Source organism: Glycine max, chromosome 14 (assembly GCF_000004515.6).
Source record: "Glycine max cultivar Williams 82 chromosome 14, Glycine_max_v4.0, whole genome shotgun sequence".
Classification (NCBI taxonomy): Eukaryota; Viridiplantae; Streptophyta; class Magnoliopsida; order Fabales; family Fabaceae; genus Glycine; species Glycine max.
In genome coordinates this window covers 12820800-12835404 of record NC_038250.2, presented here as the reverse complement: position 1 = coordinate 12835404, position 14605 = coordinate 12820800, and the positions used below count along the sequence as shown (strand labels likewise).

At 32.6% G+C, this 14605-nt stretch overlaps 1 pseudogene; it reads left to right on the top strand.

Annotated features, from left to right (window-relative positions):
• Window positions 1-4644: 4644 nt before the first annotated feature.
• LOC100806020 (kinesin-like protein KIN-12D) lies at window positions 4645-13200 on the top strand (annotated as a pseudogene).
• Window positions 13201-14605: the final 1405 nt, after the last annotated feature.

The following is a 14605-nucleotide window of genomic DNA, read 5'->3' as shown; positions in this document are numbered from 1 at the left end:
TGGTTCAACCAAAGATCTATCTCGGTTCAACTCAAGTCACACTAATTCTGACACATTTTTACTACTGCAAATAGCCTTTTTTAAGTCGGCTCTAGACGACATTTTAAGACGATTTTGAACCGTCTTAGAACGTAGTGTCGTAATATGGTACTATGCTTACAAAGACGGTTGTCGAACTGTCGTAAATAATGATATTTTCTAAGATGGTTATTGAATAACCATATAAGAATGTTCCTTTTTCAAAGGCGGTTTTTGTTGTACACATGTCTTAGTAAGTATTAGTTTTTGCGACGATTATGTCAACAACCGTCTTAAAATGTCATTCGCAACATGCAAAATCTAAGACGGTTATTCAATAATCGTCTTAGAAAGTGTAACATTCTAAATCGGTTAAATATGAACCGTCGTAGTAAGTTTGTTCCAATAATCGTCTTGGAATGACTATTTTGAGTTTGACTTTCTACAACGTGTTCTTTTATCCTTTAAAAGCTCTTGTTTTAATTACAACACACAGTTTTAACAATTATAAAATGATTTAATTATATACTAAACATAATTTAAACAATTATAAAATCATTTAATTACATAATACTCATAGGACCATTATACAATTTTTAAGGTTCATGGCATGTATATAATAAGTAATGGTTGAAACACTATACAAAACATCAACATGTACAATAAAAATCATAATTTTAATCTATGATTAATGCTAATATTTATAACTTTTTAGAATGGAAAGAATGGGATAAAAATAAGAATTTTATAACTTTATTTATGGATTTTTTATATATCATAATTTTTTGTAGAGACTAGAGAGAATACCAATCAACACCTAATATCTCAATTTAGAAGGTCACCTTAAAGTGTTCAAGTGTTCATCAGATATCACAGCATGGCTCCAAGCATAATCAACCAGACCCATCCAGTCCTCAGCATTAGATGTTTCAGGGTTACCCAACTGTACAATAATTAAAAATTAATAATAATACTTAATTTGTCCTTCATATTTTTGTAACTAATTATTTGCATCCTACTAACTTTACATGGTTGATTGATTCGTTTGAGTCACTTTTACAAACTAATTCTAGTATTATAGGTTTGTTCTAAAAATATGTACTGGCTAGCTTAGATCTATTTTGACCTTTAAACTAACTAACTACAACAGTAGTTAAGCTAAAAAAATAAAAGATCAAGTAAACCGAGTAAGTTTACTCCTATGCTACTAATTATATTTCCTTGAACTAATTTCATGGAGCAATTAAAGTAGTAATGGTTTATCTCTAGTTGACTAAAACAAAATTGAATGACTCAAAATATAAAGAAAAACTGAAAAGAAAATTAGATATTCTCTCTGAAAATAACTATTTTGTTGATAAAACTCTCTCATGAGAGTAGCCCTGCATTGATGGCTATTTTAGACATACCTGAGTTGGATGTTGCCGCATAACAATTATATCAGAGTAACCCTCAATTGTTCTGATTGTATCTGCAAGCAAACTATAATGAGAAACCTTCTTGGAAAAATATGAATATTAATATCCTCAAATTTAATAAGATGACTAAAAATATGAATATTAAATATTTTTATTATAAAATAAGATGACTAAAATTATGAATTTTAAAAAATAGAAAACCAAAATTATATTTAATTCTAAATTTTAAAAAACGAGATATTAGTTTAAAATATAATACCACATGCTTGCCTCTGAAACTGATACGTACACGTCATATATGCCTAAATATGTATTTAGAATATTAATATCCTCGAATTTAATTTGTTCAATACATTTGGAATTGGAATACATTGCTGATAACGTAAAATAATTTATACTATAAACTAATTTAAAAACATAATGTACTAATCTATTTATAAATATGTACTAATCATTTAAGAACATAATGTAAAATAATTTATATTATAAACTATTTATAAATCATATTAAATGTATTTTTAAAGTAATTATAATACAAGTTATTAATAAAATAATTTTATAATATCATTTAATTATAAATTTTAATGTATGATAAATTTATTAATCTTTGAATGAGAACTATGATTCTTTTTATACCTGGCAGAGTCATCCGAGCAAGAATCATCCTGCAAATAATTTGCCTCTGATCATTGAATGAAACTATGATAATTCCCCTTAAATAATATTACGTGGCTTTCATTGCAGCTACAAGCTCTTGGCTACAAAAAAATAATTCCAAGGGGGGCACGAGAATTAGCAATGTTTCTTGATCTCATGCATTTCTCATCTTCCACTGCAGCTACAAGCTCTTGGCTACAAAAGAATAAGCAATTGATGAAAATTGAAAATTGCTAATGATACCCATAAATGGCTAGCTTGTAACAAGTATTTGAAAGGGAGTGAGAAAAGGTGTTGCAAGTGAACATATACCTAACAGGATCTTTCAAAGCAAGTGATTGCCAACAGATTGGGCACTCTTTGCTTCTTTGTGACCTAAAGAATAAAAGAGTTGTGTGAGAAGTAGGCATCATAACTCACACTATTGTCCATATTTGCAAATAAAAAAAATGAAAGTCAAAATTGTAATGGTTCTTGAACTCACCAAATGTTGAAATTTGACCAAAATATCATAAGAAAATAATTTAATAAAATAAATAAATAAAAGTATGAAAAATTAAAAATCAAACCAAAATAATAAATTTTTAAAATAAGAAAATCAAAATTATAAAAATAAAAAATAAAATAATCAAGCTCACATATTATAAAAAAATCTTAATTATAATTTAGTCTAAACTAACTAGTGTCTACTCCCTAGCTTAAGTAATTAAAGTAGATAAAATATTATATATATATATATATATATATATATATATATATATATATATATATATATATATATGTCCACTTTAAAATAAGTTATCATTCACTACTAGAAAAATGGCTTTTTACGACGGTTATTAAGTGCTTTTAACGATGGTTGTAAACCGTCGTTGTAACATCGTTGAAACGCAATTGCTTTTTACGACGATTTTTATAATAACTGTCTTTGAAAGTTAGAACAATTCAAAGACGGTTATTTAATAACCGTCTTTGAATGCAGCGTCTGGTTTTACATTCCAAGACGATTATTATGTAATAACCATCTTTGAATGCTCTGTCTGCTTTGACATTCAAAGACGATTATTATCTAATAACCGTCTTTGAATGTAGTGTCTGATTCGACATTCAAAGACGGTTATTACATAATAACCGTCTTTGAATGCAGTGTCTGGTTCTACATTTCAAGACAGTTATTATGTAATAACCGTCTTTGAATGCTCTGTCTACTTTGACATTCAAAGAGGGTTATTATGTAATAACCGTCTTTGAATGCAGTGTCTGATTCGACTTTCAAAGACGGTTATTAGATAATAACCGTCTTTGAATGCAGTGTCTGGTTCGAACTTCAAAGTCGGTTAGTACATTATAACCATCTTTGAATGTTACATTTGGTTCGACATTCAAATACGGTTATTACATAATAATCGTGTTTGATTGTTACATCTGGTTCGACATTCAAAGATGGTTATTATGTAATAACCGTCTTTGAATGCAATGTCTTGTTCGACATTCAAAGACGGTTATTATGTAATAACCGTTTTTTAATACAGTGTCTGGTTTGACATTTAAATACGATTTTTGGATAATTCTGAATTCCCCACATAATCACTAAAATAATCTTCCAATATGTGTTATGACCCATATTTAGAGAGATCCTCAAATCCCATGTATTCATGATTATCGATCTTGTGTACTAATCTTATTTTATTACTAACTTGAATTGTTAACGATGAAGTATATATAATGATTTGAAATTAAAAATTGAGAAAATTGTTGATTGAGAAAAGAGAGAAAGCAAGTTGCATGGTACCTGTGTAACCATAGGGGCCCATAAGCCGCGTAACCATAGGGGCCCATAAGCTGCGTAACCATAAGGACCCATAAGCCGCGTGCTTACGTGAGATATTCCATCGACGGGCCAATTACAATTGTTTGCAGCTGAAAAATGGGTGATATTTAGATTAAATAACAACAAAATTCCATAATCAGAAGTTAAAAAAAGTAATGAAAATTAAAAAAGTACCATTCCTATTTTATTAGAAAGCAAGTAATGAAAATCAAATTTCAAAAGACAACACATAACAATAAGACAAAAATAAAAAAAGTACCTACTAGTATAAGTGAACCAATAACTCCAGAATTACATTCAAGATTTGTAATTTTAATTGTAAGTAAATTGAAGATTTTTTATATGCATTTTTACTCTTATTGCAAAATTACATTCAAGATTTTTAAAAGTAATTTTTTTCAAAGATTTAATTTATTTTCCCATATTCCTTAAATATAATTTTCATTCAAATATACTACATTAGTAACAAAGCAAAATTGAAGATGTACCATGAAGCACCTCCATTTTGATTTGGGCCTTCTATAAGGATCCAAATCACTCGTTCCAATCAACATCCCACTACAACACCTACAAGATAGGAAGATGGTATTATGACAAGCAATTACTGGATTCCATGTCATAATCTCTTGGAAACTATTCCAATCCAACCTGAGCACAAAAACAATTGCAATTAATAAAAGCTCTGAGTAAAAAAAAATAGAACAACATGAAGAGATATTGATGGCTGTATGCAGTACTTTTTATTTTTATTTTTTTACACTAGATATAAATTAAATTTTAGTCACATACTTATAACAATATTCCAAAATGTTATTAGTCTCTTTTTGTCCTGATTTGCTTCACTTTAAGCTTCAAAGAAAGGTTTGGGATACATAAATAATACATCCCTACATTTGTAATCTAGGAAATTTATACAAACCAGTAATATTTTAGATTTATAGCCTTACACATAAACACAGGAACCAATTGCCTTCATAGCCATACAATCAATATACTGTTTTGTGGAACTAACAACAAAATAGGATTTGAAATGAGTATGCCAGCCAAACAACTAAGAATAGTTATATCTACTAAATGTCTAGTTACTACTTTTGGAGGTAAAATCCAAATTCAACTTTAAAAGACTAGTCTTCACTACAAAACAAAAATGAGAAAATGTTAGAATTTAATATACCTGAAAACTATATCTGCTGTGCCTGGTTGCACTGGTAAATCATTCTTTTTCAGAAGCCTCATTACTTCCACCAGCAGTTTAGTATCATTGTGGTTCTTAGCATACGCCTGCAGCAAATTGATAGAAACTTACCAATTAAAAATTGGAATAGTATCTCAGTGTGCAATTACATGACATAATTCTCTTTTAGAAAGTTATCTTTGAGCATCGGTTAGCTTCCCAACATATCTCCATATGTTCTCACCTACATAGCAAGTTTATAGAAGGAAAATAACTATTCCAGGCCAAGAGGTATGAAGAAAAGTAACCAAAATTTAGCACACAAATTCCTCTAGTGGTCACTTCATCCTATAATAAGTAATGCACGACAACATTAGAAGCAATAGCACAATAATATACTTCCTCAAATACTGAAAGCTCAAAGCAACATTAAATACAAATTGCTAGCTCTTATCAACCAAACCTTATCCACCAGTAACAGCAGTTGAAGATGAGTCTTTTGCCCTGACAGTCCTCTTGGTAACTGCAGATGCTCCCTGAAGCAGGGGAAAACAAAATAAAATAAAATGATAGCATTAGGAAATCATGATACTACATAGAACCAATGTTTTAAATCTCTGATAGCAGAGTGGAGCCGCTGGCTCAAAAAACACAATAACGAGATTGCATATAGCGGGATAGTTGCTATTTTGAAATTTTTATAGTTTATATAATGTATAATATATACATATAAATTCTCAAAAATAATAAAAATTTACTAAAAACTAATGACATTCATAATTAACAAAAAAAAGTCTAGACGTCTTACACAAAACATACAAGTAAGTTAAATTGTGAAGTACAGGATTGGAAGTCTACTGCTGAAACCCTTAAAGTATCCTATGAACCAAGTTATCATTATCATTATCATATATCTAACAGACAGAAGACTTCTGGTGCTGAGGGGGAGCGTTTAAAAGAAGCAGCTAACATCAATAAATCATTATCTACCTTGGGGTATTTACATTTTAGCTTAATACATTAAGATTTTGAATTGTCTTATTTCTGTTTTCTCATTGAGTAACTAGTATTCTCTAATCATTCTTGCAGTCATGTTATTATGATACTAGTGGATGTGACAAATGGGAAGCAGAGGCATATCCCTTATAGAGACTCTAGACTAACTTTTCTTCTTCAGGCTGATTTATGTGCTGGTTTAGTTTGACTCTTTAGTCTCAGGGTTCTTTTGTTCATCACTATTTGGCATAAAATGCAGGACTCTCTTGGCGGAAACTCGAAAACAATGATCATTGCCAATGTCAGCCCTTCTATCTGGTTTGTTTATTTATCAGGAACTATATTTCCTTTATCGAAACTTTTCAGGTTACCATAGAAGCTTGATGGAGCTTTACCCGTTTCACTTTTGCAGCTGCGCTGCTAAAACATTGAATACACTTAAATTTGCTCAGAGAGCAAAACTTATTCAAAATAATGTGAGTGTCATTCTATGATTAGTCTGAATTTCTTTCAAAGGAATGAATCTCATCAACCTATCACTATACATTCCATATATTGTTCTTGTAGGCTGTGGTGAACAAAGATTCTACTGGGGATGTAATTGCTTTACAACATCAAATTCGACTTTTGAAGGTGGTATCAGTTATTTCTTGTAGTATAAGTTTTATGTGAGTTGCTAATTTAACTAAAATGATAAATTTTTGGGCCAGGAAGAGCTTTCTATCCTCAAACGACGTCAGAATGTCTCTAGGTCTTTGTCATTTTCTTTGTCATCGATAAGAGATATAAAACAATCACTAGAACTCGAAGACTGTTGCCTAGAAAATGCAACTGACATGGTTGACCAACATGAAGATAACATGCCGGATAATGAATCCAAGGGCATCAGAATGTCCCACAAACAGGTATACATGGGTAGGCTTGGCTATGTTAATGAAGGCCAGTGTAATGACAATTTATGTATGAAGGATGAACCAATGTTTCTATTGTTTTCATGCCTTGTTGCTTCAAGATATATTGAATTAAGGACTTCTCCTTTGTAATTATTCATTTGTTTTATAAGAGATCACTGTCCTAAGTAAAATAAGAAGTTGTGATTATGCTTTTAGTTTCTATGGGAGGGTAAGCCTTAGTGGAATGGTAATGCAATGCCTTTTGATTTGTTCCAAGTTTTAGCTGTGGAAGAAAACCTCTCTTATAGCGATGCAATGTAAATTTGGCCCTCCCAATATCCCATGATGGTGAATTCTTGTGCACTGGTATGCTTGTGGCTAAACTAACATAATCTACCACTAGTCTCCTAAAAGCAACTTATATAATTGTTAGCATCTCCATGAAGTGACCATATAGTTTTTTTCCTTCAAATATTTATATATTCAAAATCATTTGTGTCTCAGTTGCATTCATTGGAGACAACTCTAGCGGGTGCTTTGAGAAGGGAACAAATGGCAGAAATTTCTATTAAGCAACTAGAAGCTGAAATTGAACAATTAAATCATTTGGTATTTCTCTTATGAGCTCTTCTTGCTATTGGAGTTTTATATGTCAACTCTCTTCACTCTTTATCCATAAATTTGCTGTCACTCAGGTTCGTCAAAGAGAGGAGGACACTAGGAGTTGCAAAATGATGCTTAGGTTTCGCGAAGATAAAATTCATAGATTGGAGTCCCAACTTACTGGTTCGATTCCTATGAACACATTTTTGCAGGAAGAGAATAAAACACTTTCTGATGAGATTCAAATACTTCAGAGCAGACTTGACTGAAATCCTGAAGTCACTCGGTTTGCTGTAGAGAATATCAGGCTTCTAGACCAACTTAGAAAGTGATATATCGTTTGTTACCAAGACAGTGACTATGAAATATTATCTCTTTTTTGCAGTTCCTTACAATTACTTGTAGAGATATCAAGATTTTTATGAAGAAGGGGAGAAAGAGATTTTATTGACTGAAGTGTCTTCTTTGAGGGATCAGGTACTTGTGTTTCTAGAATTAATACAGAAATAATTTCCCTTTAAGATTCCTTGTTTTTTAAGATTCTATGATTTACCTTCATTCTGTAGTTGCTTCAATATCATGGAAGAAACTCCATGCAGGGTAATTCAAATCATGATATTCAACCTCAGGTTAGTCTATAATTACTTGAAGCAATTTATGATTTCCATTCCATTGAACATTTCATTCCCTTTTGCCTATTAAAACAAAATGTATGCTGAAATTGTGTTTCAAAACCAGACTTACAGAGGGATATATTTGTACAAGTATGGTATGAAATTCAGTCATTGTTAGAATAGTAATCTTTAATCAACTGCTTAAATAGCCCCTTAATTGAAGCAGTAATCAACTTTCATGCTTACGTTCAAATCCAATATATTTCTAACAATTTCCATTTACTACTGGTGCAGAAAGCTCAGTGCTGCAATAAAGAAAATAACCTTGTTGATCTAGAGGTTTTATTCCTTCATAATAATTTAACCTTTTTTTTCCCATCTCAAAATAGTGATGTGTGATTGCTTCTGTTCATGGATTGCAGCTAAGAAACACCCTTGATGAGTTACAGGAATGCAGGCGCAATTTAAATTATTGCTTAGAGGAGAATGCAAAACTCAATAGGTATTATTTTTGTACTCCTTTTGAAGTCCATTTGGTTGTATGCAAGCAAATTGGAGCTCTAAATTTTGGCTATAAAAATTCTAATGTTTTTATTGCATATTTATACAGGGAAGTAGACTCTCTTCACTCAATGTTAAGCAGCACAAATAGTACAAAGGTAGTCTTGTTATTCTGGTTTAACATCTGTACATTTTGTCCTTTACTATATTGTACAAATAAATAGGAGGAGGAGCATGTGAATGTTTGTGTGGAAAGGCTTATGATGAACTCAATCATGTGAATTCTTTTGGAGATGGACCTTATTTCATACACATTATGGTCTTTATCTTCAAATTTATTGTTTCTTTACCCCTTATTATGTATGATAGTTCTGTGTCATGCGAAATAATATTTATTTTTTTCCGTTAATGTTTTCAGGTTTCTACCAAAGAACCATTTATTGAAGCTCAGGCAGTTCCAAGGATGGGGGTCAAGCATGAAACTCATCTATCACAACACACAAATGATATTTTAAATCTGCAGTTGGAATTAGATATAATAAATGTAATTCTGAAGGAAGAGAGGTCTTTCCGTGGCATATTGGAAGAGAAAAAAACATGCTTAAATCAGGATTTTATGATGGCAAAAGACAAGCTTGAGCAGACAAGCAAACAATTAGAAGATGCAAAGGACCAGCTTGGAGAGGCAAAATCTGTCATTGAAGCCTTAGAATTGCAGCAAATATTATCTATCAAAGAGATAGAAGAGATGAGGACCAAGAACAACCATTTTATGGAGCTTATGGGGAAACAAGAGCATGAAATCATGACCTTGAAGAACCAACTTGCATCTAAAGAGTTCAGAGATAATTTGCTTTCAAATAATCCAGAGTTTGAAAACAAGTCCCCCTTACAGGTAAAACTCAGAAGGATGCACGATTCTCTTGAAAAAGCGAAGCAACTGAACATGTCGTACCAAAGTGATCATGCATTCCAGATATCCAATGAGGAAGAGAGGGATGAAATCCATCGGCAGGCCGAGGCTGAAACTGTTGAGGTAATTATCAGTATGCAAGAAGAACTTGCCCAGCTCCAACATCAAGTAAATGATAGTCATTTGAAGGAAACAGAAATGAAAGAGAGTATGCTGCATCTGGAAACTGAATTGAAGGAGTTGCAGAAAAAAATGCTTACTACTATTGATGATAATAGAAGTTTAAAGGAGGAGCTTGGCCAAAAAGATATAGAACTCACATCACTGGCAGAAGAATGGGAACTGTTAACCTATGAGATTGAAGAGGTTCTTCTTTATGGATGTGAGGCAATAGTTGATGCCTCTGAAGAACTTGGGAATATAAGGAATTCATTTCCACAGAAAAGGATCTGGATTTCTGAACAAGTTGGCATGATAGTTAGAAAAATTTCTGAGAATGAATTATTAATTGATGAACTTAGAAGATGTTTGGAAGATGCAAGCAATAAAAGAAGTGATATGGAGTGTATGCTAAAGTCCTTAAGAAGTGCAGCGTTAGTCATTACTGAATCCCACCAGAAGGAGTGTGCTGAATATGAAAAAGAAATTCTCCTATTGACCTCACAATTGAGTGAAAAAACATCTACTATGGCACAATTAAAGGAGCATTTGGTAATGGCAGAAGATCATATCAGAAAAGCATCAAATTGTTCAACAGTGGCTTTTGTAGTTGTGAATAGATTGTCAGAAGTGAATCTTGGTTACCTGGATGATCTAAAGCATAAGGATATTCTGCTTAGTGAATTAGCAGAAACTAATAATAAGAAGGATGTCCTTCTCAGTGACCAATCCACTTCATTTGTTCAAGCAGAGAGACAAATAACAGAGTTGCACGAAAAATGTAATGATTTATGGCAGAAGTTGTCTGAGGAGCAAGAGCATTCTCGTGCTTTGGAACAAAAGCTTGAAGATATTGAAAAGAATGCCATTTCAAAGACAAGGGAGCAGCTAGTGACATTACAAGATGGTGTCTCTTCAATCAGATCATGCATGGCCTCTTTTGCAGACCATCCAGGAAGTCTTGATAATAGAAATTCATTGGATGCATGCACATCAGACTATGATGATATTGGTGAACAAAGGGTAAGCTAATGCTGCTTTCTGATAGGTTACTTTAGGTAATGTCACATTTATTTGATTTATGCCAGTGGTCTGTGAATTGTTTTTATTCAGTATTTGCTATTTTGACATTGTAGCATACAAGTTTGGAAACACATCAAAACAGTGATTTAGATCCGCTTTCTGTTGAAGAACATATAGTTGACCTGACTGACTTACAGTTGGTCAAAAGTGGATATGATATGAAATACCTGAAATCAAGAAAAGTTGGCAAGAATGTGCTTGAAAGAGATGCTACTATTAGGCTTTTGAGAAAAGAAATCGAATGTGCTCTTGAAAGCTTAAAAGAAGTGCAATATGAGATGGCCAGATTACATGATGAAAAAAAAGAGATGCCAGTGTCTGAAAAGAAGAGTCGGCAAAGCATAGAGTGCCTCACAAATCAGATACTTTTCCTGCAAGAAGCTATGTATCACTTTGAGGAGAAATCTAAAGTCAAGATTGATGTACTCAGTCATAAACTTAGAGGCCTGGAGAAACCTCTGAAGGAAGCCAGCTCCCATTGGTACCAAAGGAAAGAGGTACAGCGTTGAACCTCTGTTTTCATTTTTCCTCTATTCCATTCTCTAAAATAAGAAATTTTTGTTTGCTTTATGTCATTCTTAGTGTTGATTGTGCATTTACTTGTTTTTTTTTGTTGTCATTAACTTTCCCCATTCCCCATTGATGTCGATAGACACTTGTTGACTGAATAATGTTAAGACAATGCTTCTAGGAATATGGCTAGAATACTTTTGGGGGTTGAATTAGGCACGGTTCATTTATAACAATAGTGTTAAGACATGCTGATAGACACTTGTTGACTGAATAATGTTAAGACAATGCTTTTTTCTTTGCAGTCACTTGAACTTGAAGTTGGAGAGGCAAAGATCATTCAAGCTCAGAAAGCTCAAGAGGCATCTTGTATTCTTGCTAAATTTGAAGAAGCACAAGATACAATGAGAGAAGCAAATACTATGATCAATGGATTGGTGAAAACTAATGAGTCAATGAAGATAGATATAGAAAGACTAAAAGACAGGACTTTACTCAATGAGAAGGGTACATTAGTCAGCAATATTGAAAGCTTACAAATTGTTGTTGATTTGAAGCATCAGGAGATAGAGAACCTTGTTGAATCAAGTCTAGTAGAAACAAGGGATCTAATTGTTACGTTGGATGATGTCATTAAAGACGTCCAATTGACGATGGCAGAAAATTTCAAGTCTTTAGCTTGTGATTTAGAGTGCTTGAAGTCTCAATGTTTATATTCCACTAAATTGATACAGCCATGGCTTGAGAAGATATGGTCTGAGATAGTTTTTAAAGATTGTGCTATGTCTGTGCTACATCTTTGTCACATGGGTATTTAACTGGAAACAGTAACAGGGATGCATGCAGAAAATGGTTTGCTTTCACACGGCTTGTGTGAATCGAACTCTGTCATAAGTGATTTGAAGGAACATAATTATAGGACAAAGCAAGAGCTTGATATGTGCAGAATCTTGAAAGGGAAACTGCTGGCTGACATCAAGAAAAATTTTGATCGTATTAATAAGAAATAAGTTGAAGCTGGAGAAATCACCATCAAGCTAAATAATTTTGCTAAAAACATATCAGACCTACAACTTCAGGAGGAGATAATGCTGCAAAGGTCGAATGAAATGGGATCCCAACTTGCTAAACTGATGAGGGAATTGGATGTGAGTAATACAGATATTGTGACATCCCTTTTAGATCAAGAGAAACTACTGAAACAGAAAGTAGTGGCCATTGAATGTGAGGTCGAATTTTTTATGGCAGATTGGTATGCCAAAGACTTTGAATCACTTATCCATGCATCTGAATTGAAAAATATGTCATGTAATATAGCTAATATGGAGGAGCATTTTGTCAAGTACTCCATATTAATTGAGCAACTGAAGAAAGAAACAATCTTTTCCCAAGTAGAAACTGAGTTAGCAAAACAAATTTTGATGGATAAGGAAGTTGAAGTTTCCCTATTAGAAAGAGAAGTTCAGCAGGGAAAAGTGGAAAGGAAGGACCTAGTAACAAAATTAAACCGGAATGTCTTAAGGATTACAGAGATGGGTGAAGTGAACAAGGTCCTTGAACAAAATATTGAGTTTCTAAAGGATGTTACTTGTTCTAATCATGCATTGAAGGGTGAACTTGTTGAAGCTAACAAGGCAAAGAAAAGACTGCTGGATAGGATTCTTGATCTAGAAGCTGATTATGATAAAGTAATTGGTGATGTCATTGGGAAGGATGTGGCTTCTGAATTTTCTTTCCAACAGGTTTATTTTCTCGAACATCAAAACACAGAGTTAAAGAAAGTAAACTATATGTTGGAAAATTCATCTTGCAGACTTAAGAATGAGTTGAACCTAAAGGATTCGGACTTAACCAGAATGCAGAACTTACTGGAGGTTGAGTTATCCAGAAAGGATGATGTAGTAAAAGGACTGTTGTATGATCTGAGCTTACTACAGGAATCTGCATCAAACAATAAAGACCAAAAAGATGAAGTTGAAAAAATTGTGGCTACAATGGAGGCATTAGAAGTGGAGCTAGCTGTTAAATCAGGTGAACTTGCTGATGTTGCTGCAAACTGTCAATTGCTTGAAGCTCAGTTGCAGGACAAATCAGACATAATTAGAGCTCTTGAGTTGGATCTCTCAAAAGAACGTGAGGCTCTAGCATTGCAAGTCAGTGAAAATCAAGAACTTAGAACTCATATTGAAGGCACCTTGACAGCGAGAAAACTGGCTGACAATGAGCTAACAGAAAGAATGAAGATAACAAAGAGCTTAGAAGATGAAATTCTGGAAATGAACAGTGTTTTTAGCCAAATGAATGATTCATTTAAAAATCTGAGTAGTGATTTGGATGATGTCACTAATGAGAGGGATCAGCTTCAGGGTCAAGGAATTTGCCTCAAAAACAAGCTTGAAAAAGCTGAAGCACAAGCTAAAGCTAATGAAGCAATTGTTCAAGAAGCTCAGAAGGTAATGCTTTTATCTATTAAAAATGTATCATGTTTTCCTTCCATGACATTATTATTGAATAATCCATGACTCAACATGAAGAACTTTGTTATGTAGTATCTTCAACATAAGACACAAGGAGTTGTATCTTCAAGACTTCAACAATTCTAACTTGTCAATATATATATATATATATATATATATATATATATATATATATATATATATATATATATATTTATTTATTTATTTATTTATTTATTTATTTTAATGTCAAGTAACATAGAAAGCCATATCAATTTGGGATTTGAACTTTGTACAGTTTTGTAGAGATACAAAATTTTGCACATTTCTCAACTCTGGCATCTACACAATTTAGTTAAACTGTGGGAATCAGAATTCTATAAAGAGATTCATGTGCCAAGGGAAGCAAAATATATAGTACAATTATGATTTTGATAACCTATCATTAAAAGTTTGATCTTTGAAAAAGAATTTCATTTATTTTCATTCAAGAAGCCAAAGGAAAAGAATGGTGAACTAGCTGGATGATTGTTTTCTTCCTTGTTCCTGTCTGATATCTATTACATAATTACAGGTGGCAGAATCGAGAAAAATTTATGCTGAAGACAGGGAAGAAGAGGTGAAACTTCTAGCGAGATCAGTTGAAGAGTTGGAAAGTACAGTAAATGTACTAGAAAACCAAGTGAGTTGTCTTTTTTTATGGTGATATTTGACAAGACGCTTGTCTATCTTCATAGGTATAACACTTCCTTAATTATTTTGTCCAGGTTGACATCCTT